This window comes from Ranitomeya imitator, chromosome 1 (assembly GCF_032444005.1).
Source record: "Ranitomeya imitator isolate aRanImi1 chromosome 1, aRanImi1.pri, whole genome shotgun sequence".
NCBI lineage: Eukaryota > Metazoa > Chordata > Amphibia > Anura > Dendrobatidae > Ranitomeya > Ranitomeya imitator.
This window is the reverse complement of record NC_091282.1, coordinates 781,494,608-781,505,762: the sequence shown is the minus strand read 5'-3', so window position 1 is coordinate 781,505,762 and position 11,155 is coordinate 781,494,608.

The window sequence follows — 11,155 nt, the reverse complement described above, 5'->3', positions numbered from 1 at the left end:
ATTGCCTCCAGTGTGTCCAGCAATCTGCCCCAGTATCTCCAGCATATTGCCCCCAGTGTGTCCAGCATATTACCCCCAGTTTGTCCAGCATTCTGCCCCAGTGTCTCCAGCATATTGACCCCAGTGTGTCCAGCATATTGCCCCCAGTGTGTCCAGCATATTTCCCACAGTGTGTCCAGCATATTGCCCAGTGTGTCCAGCATATTGCCCCCAGTTTGTCCAGCAATCTGCCCCAGTGTCTCCACCATATAACCCCCAGTGTGTCCAGTATATTGCCCCCAGTGTATCCAGCATATTGCCCCCAGTATGTCCAGCATATTGCCCCCAGTGTGTCCAGCATATTGCCCCCAGTTTGTCCAGCATTCTGCCCCAGTGTCTCCAGCATATTGCCCCGATGTCTCCAGCATATTGCTCCCAGTGTGTCCAGCATATAGCCCCCAGAGTTTCCAGCATATTGCCCCCAGTGTGTCCAGCATATTGCCCCCGGTTTGTCCAGCATTCTGCCACAGTGTCTCCAGCATATTGCTCCCAGTGTGTCCAGCAATCTGCCCCAGTTTCTCCAGCATATTGCCCCCAGTGTGTCTAGCAATCTGCCCCCTGTGTCTCCAGCATACTGCCCCCAGTGTGTCCAGCATATTGCCCCCAGTGTGTCCAGCATTCTGCCCCAGTGTGTCCAGCATCCTGCCCCCAGTGTGTCCAGCACATTGCCCCCAGTGTGTCCAGCATATTGCCTCCAGTGTGTCCAGCAATCTGCCCCAGTGTCTCCAGCATATTGCCCCCAGTGTGTCCAGCATATTACCCACAGTTTGTCCAGCATTCTGCCCCAGTGTCTCCAGCATATTGACCCCAGTGTGTCCAGCATATTGCCCCCAGTGTGTCCAGCATATTTCCCACAGTGTGTCCAGCATATTGCCCCAGTGTGTCCAGCATATTGCCCCCAGTTTGTCCAGCATTCTGCCCCAGTGTCTCCAGTATATTGCCCCCAGTGTGACCAGCATATTGCCCTCAGTGTGTCCAGCAATCTGCCCCAGTGTCTCCAGCATATTGCCCCCAGGGTGTCCAGCATATTGCCCCCAGTGATTCCAGCAATCTGCTCCAGTGTCTCCAGCATATTGCCCCCAGTGTGTCCAGCATATTGCCCCCAGTTTGTCCAGCATTCTGCCCCAGTGTCTCCACCATATAACCCCCAGTGTGTCCAGTATATTGCCCCCAGTGTATCCAGCATATTGCCCCCAGTATGTCCAGCATATTGCCCCCAGTGTGTCCAGCATATTGCCCCCAGTTTGTCCAGCATTCTGCCCCAGTGTCTCCAGCATATTGCCCCGATGTCTCCAGCATATTGCTCCCAGTGTGTCCAGCATATAGCCCCCAGAGTTTCCAGCATATTACCCCCAGTGTGTCCAGCATATTGCCCCCGGTTTGTCCAGCATTCTGCCACAGTGTCTCCAGCATATTGCTCCCAGTGTGTCCAGCAATCTGCCCCAGTTTCTTCAGCATATTGCCCCCAGTGTGTCTAGCAATCTGCCCTCTGTGTCTCCAGCATACTGCCCCCAGTGTGTCCAGCATATTGCCCCCAGTGTGTCCAGCATTCTGCCCCAGTGTGTCCAGCATCCTGCCCCCAGTGTGTCCAGCACATTGCCCCCAGTGTGTCCAGCATATTGCCTCCAGTGTGTCCAGCAATCTGCCCCAGTATCTCCAGCATATTGCCCCCAGTGTGTCCAGCATATTACCCCCAGTTTGTCCAGCATTCTGCCCCAGTGTCTCCAGCATATTGACCCCAGTGTGTCCAGCATATTGCCCCCAGTGTGTCCAGCATATTTCCCACAGTGTGTCCAGCATATTGCCCAGTGTGTCCAGCATATTGCCCCCAGTTTGTCCAGCAATCTGCCCCAGTGTCTCCAGCATATTGCCCCCAGGGTGTCCAGCATATTGCCCCCAGTGATTCCAGCAATCTGCCCCAGTGTCTCCAGCATATTGCCCCCAGTTTGTCCAGCATACTGCCCCCAGTGTGTCCAACATATTGCCACCAGTGTGTTCAGCATATTGCCCCCAGTGTGTCCAGCATATTGCCCCCGGTGTGTCCAACATATTGCCCCCACGGTGTCCAGCATATTGCCCCCAGTGATTCCAGCAATCTGCCCCAGTGTCTCCAGCATATTGCCCCCAGTGTGTCCAGCATATTGCCCCCAGTTTGTCCAGCATTCTGCCCCAGTGTCTCCACCATATAACCCCCAGTGTGTCCAGTATATTGCCCCCAGTGTATCCAGCATATTGCCCCCAGTATGTCCAGCATATTGCCCCCAGTGTGTCCAGCATATTGCCCCCAGTTTGTCCAGCATTCTGCCCCAGTGTCTCCAGCATATTGCCCCGATGTCTCCAGCATATTGCTCCCAGTGTGTCCAGCATATAGCCCCCAGAGTTTCCAGCATATTGCCCCCAGTGTGTCCAGCATATTGCCCCCGGTTTTTCCAGCATTCTGCCACAGTGTCTCCAGCATATTGCTCCCAGTGTGTCCAGCAATCTGGCCCAGTTTCTCCAGCATATTGCCCCCAGTGTGTCTAGCAATCTGCCCCCTGTGTCTCCAGCATACTGCCCCCAGTGTGTCCAGCATATTGCCCCCAGTGTGTCCAGCATTCTGCCCCAGTGTGTCCAGCATCCTGCCCCCAGTGTGTCCAGTACATTGCCCCCAGTGTGTCCAGCATATTGCCTCCAGTGTGTCCAGCAATCTGCCCCAGTGTCTCCAGCATATTGCCCCCAATGTGTCCAGCATATTACCCCCAGTTTGTCCAGCATTCTGTCCCAGTGTCTCCAGCATATTGACCCCAGTGTGTCCAGCATATTGCCCCCAGTGTGTCCAGCATATTTCCCACAGTGTGTCCAGCATATTGCCCCAGTGTGTCCAGCATATTGCCCCCAGTTTGTCCAGCATTCTGCCCCAGTGTCTCCAGTATATTGCCCCCAGTGTGACCAGCATATTGCCCTCAGTGTGTCCAGCAATCTGCCCCAGTGTCTCCAGCATATTGCCCCCAGGGTGTCCAGCATATTGCCCCCAGTGATTCCAGCAATCTGCCCCAGTGTCTCCAGCATATTGCCCCCAGTTTGTCCAGCATACTGCCCCCAGTGTGTCCAACATATTGCCACCAGTGTGTTCAGCATATTGCCCCCAGTGTGTCCAGCATATTGCCCCCGGTGTGTCCAACATATTGCCCCCACGGTGTCCAGCATATTGCCCCCAGTGATTCCAGCAATCTGCCCCAGTGTCTCCAGCATATTGCCCCCAGTGTGTCCAGCATATTGCCCCCAGTTTGTCCAGCATTCTGCCCCAGTGTCTCCACCATATAAACCCCAGTGTGTCCAGTATATTGCCCCCAGTGTATCCAGCATATTGCCCCCAGTATGTCCAGCATATTGCCCCCAGTGTGTCCAGCATATTGCCCCCAGTTTGTCCAGCATTCTGCCCCAGTGTCTCCAGCATATTGCCCCGATGTCTCCAGCATATTGCTCCCAGTGTGTCCAGCATATAGCCCCCAGAGTTTCCAGCATATTGCCCCCAGTGTGTCCAGCATATTGCCCCCGGTTTTTCCAGCATTCTGCCACAGTGTCTCCAGCATATTGCTCCCAGTGTGTCCAGCAATCTGCCCCAGTTTCTCCAGCATATTGCCCCCAGTGTGTCTAGCAATCTGCCCCCTGTGTCTCCAGCATACTGCCCCCAGTGTGTCCAGCATATTGCCTCCAGTGTGTCCAGCAATCTGCCCCAGTGTCTCCAGCATATTGCCCCCAGTGTGTCCAGCATATTACCCCCAGTTTGTCCAGCATTCTGCCCCAGTGTCTCCAGCATATTGACCCCAGTGTGTCCAGCATATTGCCCCCAGTGTGTCCAGCATATTTCCCACAGTGTGTCCAGCATATTGCCCCAGTGTGTCCAGCATATTGCCCCCAGTTTGTCCAGCATTCTGCCCCAGTGTCTCCAGTATATTGCCCCCAGTGTGACCAGCATATTGCCCTCAGTGTGTCCAGCAATCTGCCCCAGTGTCTCCAGCATATTGCCCCCAGGGTGTCCAGCATATTGCCCCCAGTGTTTCCAGCAATCTGCCCCAGTGTCTCCAGCATATTGCTCCCAGTGTGTCCAGCAATCTGCCCCAGTTTCTCCAGCATATTGCCCCCAGTGTGTCTAGCAATCTGCCCCCTGTGTCTCCAGCATACTGCCCCCAGTGTCTCCAGCATATTGCCCCCAGTTTGTCCAGCATACTACCCCCAGTGTGTCCAACATATTGCCACCAGTGTGTTCAGCATATTGCCCCCAGTGTGTCCAGCATATTGCCCCCAGTGTCTCCAGCATATTGCCCCCAGTGTCTCCAGCATATTGCCCCCAGTGTGTCCAGCATATTGCCCCCAGTGTGTCCAGCATAATGCAGCCACCCCACAGAGTATAATGCAGCCACCCCACAAAAGTATAATGCAGCCCTGCCATACAATATAATGTAACCCCATAGAATATAATGCAGCCCCTCCATACAGGGGCACTGAGAAATACACGGGCAAACGGTGACTATGGGGCATTGGAGAAGGACACAAGGGGGCTAGGGGAGACAGGAACAAGGGTGGCACAGGGTGGCTAGGGAGCAAGGAAGACCGGCACAAGGGGACACACAGGGGCTAGGAGGCAGGGAAGAAGGGCATAATGGGACACATGGGGACTAGTGGCCAAGGAGACTGACACAAGGGGACACATGGGAACGAGTGGGCAAGGAAGACTGACATAAGGGGACAAGGGAGACTGACACAAGGGTACACACGGGGACTAGTGGGCAACGGAGACTGACACAAGGGGACACACGGGGACTAGTGGGAAAGGGAGACAGACACAGGGGGACATACGGGGACAAGGGACACAAGCACAAGGGGACAAGGGAGACAGGCACAAGGGGACACATGGGGACTAGTGGGCAAGGGAGACTGACACATGGGGACAAGGGACACGAGCACAAGGGGACTCATGGGAACTAGGAGGGAGAGAAGAAGGGCACAAGGGGACTAGGGGACAAGGGAGACAGGCACAAGAGGACTCCAAGGGCAGAGTAGATAGGGATGCAGGGGAAGACGGGGCTGCAAGGGGACAGGGGAAGACAGGGGGAACATAGGAGCAGGGAAGAAGGGGGCACAGGGATTAAAAGGACAGGATAGATGGGGGACACACGGTGAGAAAGGGGACAAGAGAGATGGGGGAACAAGGAGATGGAGGGGAGACTTGAGAGCAGGGCAGACAGGTCATACGGGGAGGCAGGGCCGGACTGGCCATCGGGCACTTCTGGCAAATGCCAGAAGGGCCGGTGCCAGTCGTGGGCCGCTCGATCCGCCTCCCCCCGCCGCCGACTCACCTCCCTGCTGTCGCATTCAACCATACCGGCGTCTATGACGCCGGTACAGTTGAATGCAATGATGGAGGAGAGAGCGTCTACAGACACTCCCTCTCCCATCATTCCCCGCTCTGCCTCTGACACTGCGGGTGCGCGATGACGTCATATCATCGCGCACCTGCTGTGTCCCGGGCAGACTGCAGCCGCTGAGACAGGAGCAGGAAGCAACGCGGGGCACGAGGAAAGGTGAGGAGAGTGTTTTTTTGTTTTTTCTTGCTGGACTGTGGGGACATTCTCGGGAGGAGGAGGAGAGATGTGGGCTGTGCTGGATATACCACTGTGCGGGCTGTGCTGGCTATACCACTGTGCGGGCTGTGCTGGATATACCACTGTGCGGTCTGTTGTGAATTCTGCTCTTGGGTTCCCTCCAGTGGTTGTAGGTGGGAATGCAGTTGTCTCTGAGTCACAGTCCTGGCCAGGTGTATCTGCTAATTGCTGTTCTGACTGGGATATTTAAGTGTGCAGGATTCATTAGCCCTTGCCAGTTGTCAATGTTTCTTTGGAAGTATTGGATCTCTGCCTGGCCTCACCTGCTTAGCTGCCAGTTCAGCAAAGATAAGTGTCTGTTTCTTTTTCTGAAGCACACTTGCTGTGTGCTTATTTTCAGTGCTGATCTTTTGTTTCTATTTGTCCAGCTTAGACTGTGTCAGTTGTTTTTCTCAGTTTGGTTGGATTCTCTGGAGTTGCAGTTATACTCTCCACATCTTTAGTTAGGTGGTGGAGTTTTGTATTTTCTGCTGTGGATATTTTTGTAGTATTTTTATGCTGACCGCTTAGTATCCTGTCCTGTCCTTTTCTATTTAGCTAGAAGTGGCCTCCTTTGCTAAGCCTGTTTTCTGCCTGCGTGTGTCTTTTCCTCTCCAACTCAAAGTCAATATTTGTGGGGGGCAGCCTATCCTTTGGGGGTCCACTCTGAGGCAAGATAGTTTTCCTATTTCCATCTTTAGGGGTATTTAGTCCTCCGGCTGTGTCGAGGTGTCTAGGTTTTGTAAGGCACACCCCACAGCTACTTCTAGTTGCGGTGATAAGATCAGGGTTTGCGGTCAGTATAAGTTACCACCTACTCCAGTGAAGGTTTTCATGCTGCTCTAAGGCCACCTGATCATAACAGTACAACTGGCCAACAATGAGTTAAAAGCATCTCAGAAGAAGGGAGGAAAGGTCTTGAGCCATTTTTTTTTCTTCAGTCTGTTTTGTCTTCTCCTCCCTCTTTATCTCTGGGTGGCTGAAGAGCCTTGTTGTTGTGAATTCTGCCCTTGGGCTCCCTCCGGTGGTTATGAGTGGTAGTGCTGCGGTAGTTGGATCGCAGCATTTACAGTGCCTACAAGTAGTATTCAACCCCCTGCAGATTTAGCAGGTTTACACATTTGGAATTAACTTGGCATTGTGACATTTGGACTGTAGATCAGCCTGGAAGTGTGAAATGCACTGCAGCAAAAAAGAATGTTATTTCTTTTTTTTTTTTTTTTTTTTTAATTGTGAAAAGTCTTTTCAGAGGGTCATTTATTATTCAACCCCTCAACCCACCAGAATTCTGTTTGGTTCCCCTAAAGTATTAAGAAGTAGTTCAGGCACAAAGAACAATGAGCTTCACATGTTTGGAATAATTATTTCTCTTTTCCGCCTTTTCTGACTATTTAAGACCCTCCCCAAACTTGTGAACAGTACTCATACACGGTCAACATGGGAAAGACAAAGGAGCATTCCAAGGCCATCAGAGACAAGATCGTGGAGGGTCACAAGGCTGGCAAGGGGTACAAAACCCTTTCCAAGGAGTTGGGCCTATCTGTCTCCACTGTTGGTAGCATCATCCGGAAGTGGAAGGCTTATGGAACTACTGTTAGCCTTCCACGGCCTGGACAGCCTTTGAAAGTTTCCTCCCGTGCCGAGGCCAGGCTTGTCCGAAGAGTCAAGGCTAACCCAAGGACAACAAGGAAGGAGCTCCGGGAAGATCTCATGGCAGTGGGGACATTGGTTTCAGTCAATACCATAAGTAACGTACTCCACCGCAATGGTCTCCGTTCCAGACGAGCCCGTAAGGTACCTTTACTTTCAAAGCGTCATGTCAACGCTCATCTACAGTTTGCTCATGATCACTTGGAGGACTCTGAGACTGACTGGTTCAAGGTTCTCTGGTCTGATAAGACCAAGATCGAGATCTTTGGTGCCAACCACACACGTGACGTTTGGAGACTGGATGGCACTGCATACGACCCCAAGAATACCATCCCTACAGTCAAGCATGGTGGTGGCAGCATCATGCTGTGGGGCTGTTTCTCAGCCAAGGGGCCTGGCCATCTGGTCCGCATCCATGGGAAGATGGATAGCACGGCCTAACTGGAGATTTTGGCCAAGAACCTCCGCTCCTCCATCCAGGATCTTAAGATGGGTCATCATTTCTTCTTCCAACAAGACAACGACCCAAAGCACACAGCCAAGAAAACCAAGGCCTGGTTAAAGAGGCAAAAAATCAAGGTGTTGCAGTGGCCTAGCCAGTCTCCTGACCCTAACCCAATTGAAAACTTGTGGAAGGAGCTCAAGATTAAAGTCCACATGAGACACCCAAAGAACCTACATAACTTGGAGAAGATCTGCATGGAGGAGTGGGCCAAGATAACTCCAGAGACCTGTTCCGGCCTGATCAGGTCTTATAAAAGATGATTATTAGCTGTAATTGCAAACAAAGGTTATTCCACAAAATATTAAACCTAGGGGTTGAATAATAATTGACCCACACTTTTATGTTTAAAATTTATAAAAATTTAACTGAGCAACAAAACTTTTTGGTTTGTAAGATTTATGCATCTGTTAATAAATCCTGCTCTTGTTTGAAGTTTGAAGGCTCTAACTTATTTGCATCTTATTAAACCTGCTAAATCTGCAGGGGGTTGAATACTACTTGTAGGCACTGTATCAGGTGTATCCATTTTTTGCAATTTGGGCTGGGCTATTTAAGTCCTGCTTTATCCTTTAGTCAGTGCCAGTTGTCCATTGTTTTTGGAGGATTCACATCCATACTTGGTCTCTCCTGGTCTGCTGTTCATTTCTTCAAAGATAAGTTCTGGCCTTGTTTTTGCTGTCCACCTGCTGTGGACCTTATAGTCTGTGCATTTTCTTGTTTTGTTTTGTCCAGCTTTGTCTGTGAAGGATTTTTTGCAGCCTTGCTTTGGCAGATATACCCTCCATGTCTTTAGTCAGATGTGGTGTTTTGTATTTTCTGTGGTGGATATTTTCTAGTGTTTTAATACTGACCGCATAGTACTCTGTCCTATTCTTCCTTTTTAGCTAGTATGGCCTCCTATGCTAAATCCTGATTTCATGTCTGCGTATGTTATTTCCCTCTCCTTTCACAGTCTATATTTGTGGGCGGCTGTCTATCCTTTGAGGATTTTCTCTGAGGCAAGATAGTTTTCCCGTTTCTGTCTTTAGGGGTAGTTAGTTCTTTGGCTGTGTCGAGGGGTCTAGGGAGTGTTAGGTACCCCCACGGCTACTTCTAGTTGCGCTGCTAGTTCAGGGTTTGCGGTCAGTAAAGATACCACCTTCTCCATGCTGCTCCTAGGCCACCAGATCATAACAGTACAACTGGCCAACAATGAGTTAAATGCATCTCAGAAGAAAGGAAGGAAGCTCTTGAGCCATTTTTTTTCTCCAGTCTATTCTGTGTTCTCTTCCCTCTTAATCTCTGGGTGGCTACGGAACCTAGTATTAACATGAATGTTCAGGAGTTAGTTTCTCGGGTGGATGAGCTTGCTGCTAGGGTACAGGGTATTTCAGATTTTATTATTCAGACTCCTGCCTTAGAACCTAAGATTCCCACTCCTGATTTATTTTTTGGTGATAGATCCAAATTTTTGAGTTTCAAAAATAATTGTAAACTGTTTTTTTGCATTGAGACCCCGTTCTTCTGGTGATCCCATTCAGCAGGTTAAAATCATCATATCCTTGCTGCGTGGTGACCCACAGGATTGGGCATTTTCCCTGGAATCTGGCAATCCTGCTTTGCTTAATGTTGATTCTTTCTTTCAAGCATTGGGGTTATTGTATGATGAGCCCAATTCTGTGGATCAAGCTGAGAAGATCTTGTTGGCCCTGTGTCAGGGTCAAGAGGCGGCAGAATCGTATTGCCAGAAATTTAGAAAATGGTCTGTACTGACTAAATGGATGCCTTGGCGGCAATTTTCAGAAAGGGTCTTTCTGAATCCGTTAAAGATGTTATGGTGGGGTTCCCCACGCCTGCTGGTCTAAGTGATTCTATGTCTCTGGCCATTCAGATTGATCGGCGCTTGCGCGAGCGCAGAGTTGTGCACACTGTGGCGTTGTCCTCCGAGAGGAGCCCTGAGCCTATGCAGTGTGATAGGATTTTGTCTAGAGCTGAACGACAAGGATTTAGGCGTCAGAATAGGTTGTGTTTTTACTGCGGCGATTCTGCTCATGTTATTTCTGATTGCCCTAAGCGTACAAAGAGAATTGCTAGTTCTGTTACCATCAGTACTGTACAACCAACATTTCTGTTATCTGTGACCTTGATCTGCTCATTATCGTCATTTTCTGTCATGGCATTTGTGGATTCAGGCGCCGCTCTGAATTTAATGGACTTAGAATTTGCCAGACATTGTGGTTTCCCCTTGAAGCCTTTGCAGAACCCTTTTCCTTTAAGGGGGATTGATGCTACACCGTTGGCTAAAAATAAACCTCAGTTTTGGACACAGCTGACCATGCGCATGGCGCCAGCCCATCAGGAAGATTGTCGTTTTCTGGTGTTGCATAATTTGCATGATGATATTGTGTTGGGTTTTCCATGGTTACAGCTACATAATCCAGTGTTAGATTGGAAATCCATGTCTGTGACTGGTTGGGGTTGTCAGGGGGTTCATGATCACGTTCCTTTGATGTCGATTTCCTCTTCCCCCTCTTCTGAAATTCCTGAGTTTTTGTCAGATTTCCAGGATGTATTCGATGAGCCTAAATCCAGTTCCCTTCCACCACATAGGGACTGCGATTGTGCTATTGACTTGATTCCAGGCTGTAAGTTTCCTAAGGGCCGACTTTTCAACCTGTCTGTACCTGAACATGCCGCCATGCGGAGCTATATTAAGGAGTCTTTGGAGAAAGGGCATATTCGGTCATCTTCTTCACCGATGGGAGCGGGGTTCTTTTTTGTTGCTAAAAAAGATGGTTCCTTAAGACCCTGTATTGATTATCGCCTCTTGAATAAGATCACGGTCGGGGCGTGGCCTGACTTCTGATGGTGCAGGTTGCATAGTGTGGGAGCTCCATTCCCAGGACTCATAAAGCGGCACACAGCAGTGCACAGACGGTGCTTTCTCCTCCAGAACTCCCCACTCCTGCTCCTTACCGTTCGGTGAGTGTATGGGGAAATCTAAAGCCGGCGCAGGGGACCCTTCCAGGCGCATTGTGGACTTCTTTGCAGCCACCCCTCAGCAGCCTCAGAGGCCCAAGATGGCGCCGCTTTCTCCTAGATCCTCCAGAGCTGCACGCCGAGGCTCTCAGTCTTCTGCCTCAAGCACAGCAGCAACTGATCTCTCAGAGGCTCCAGTTACAGCAACGCTGCTCAGAGACATGCTTGGTGACCTCCGTACCTCCCTGCAGGAGGATATGCGTTCCATGATGGCAGAGCTCAGGGGGGAGGTGGAGGAGCTGGGAGGCTGCACGGATCATCTTGAAAATAAAATGTCCGAACTGGTAGCTTCTCACAATGATTTGTGGGAAGCTCATGA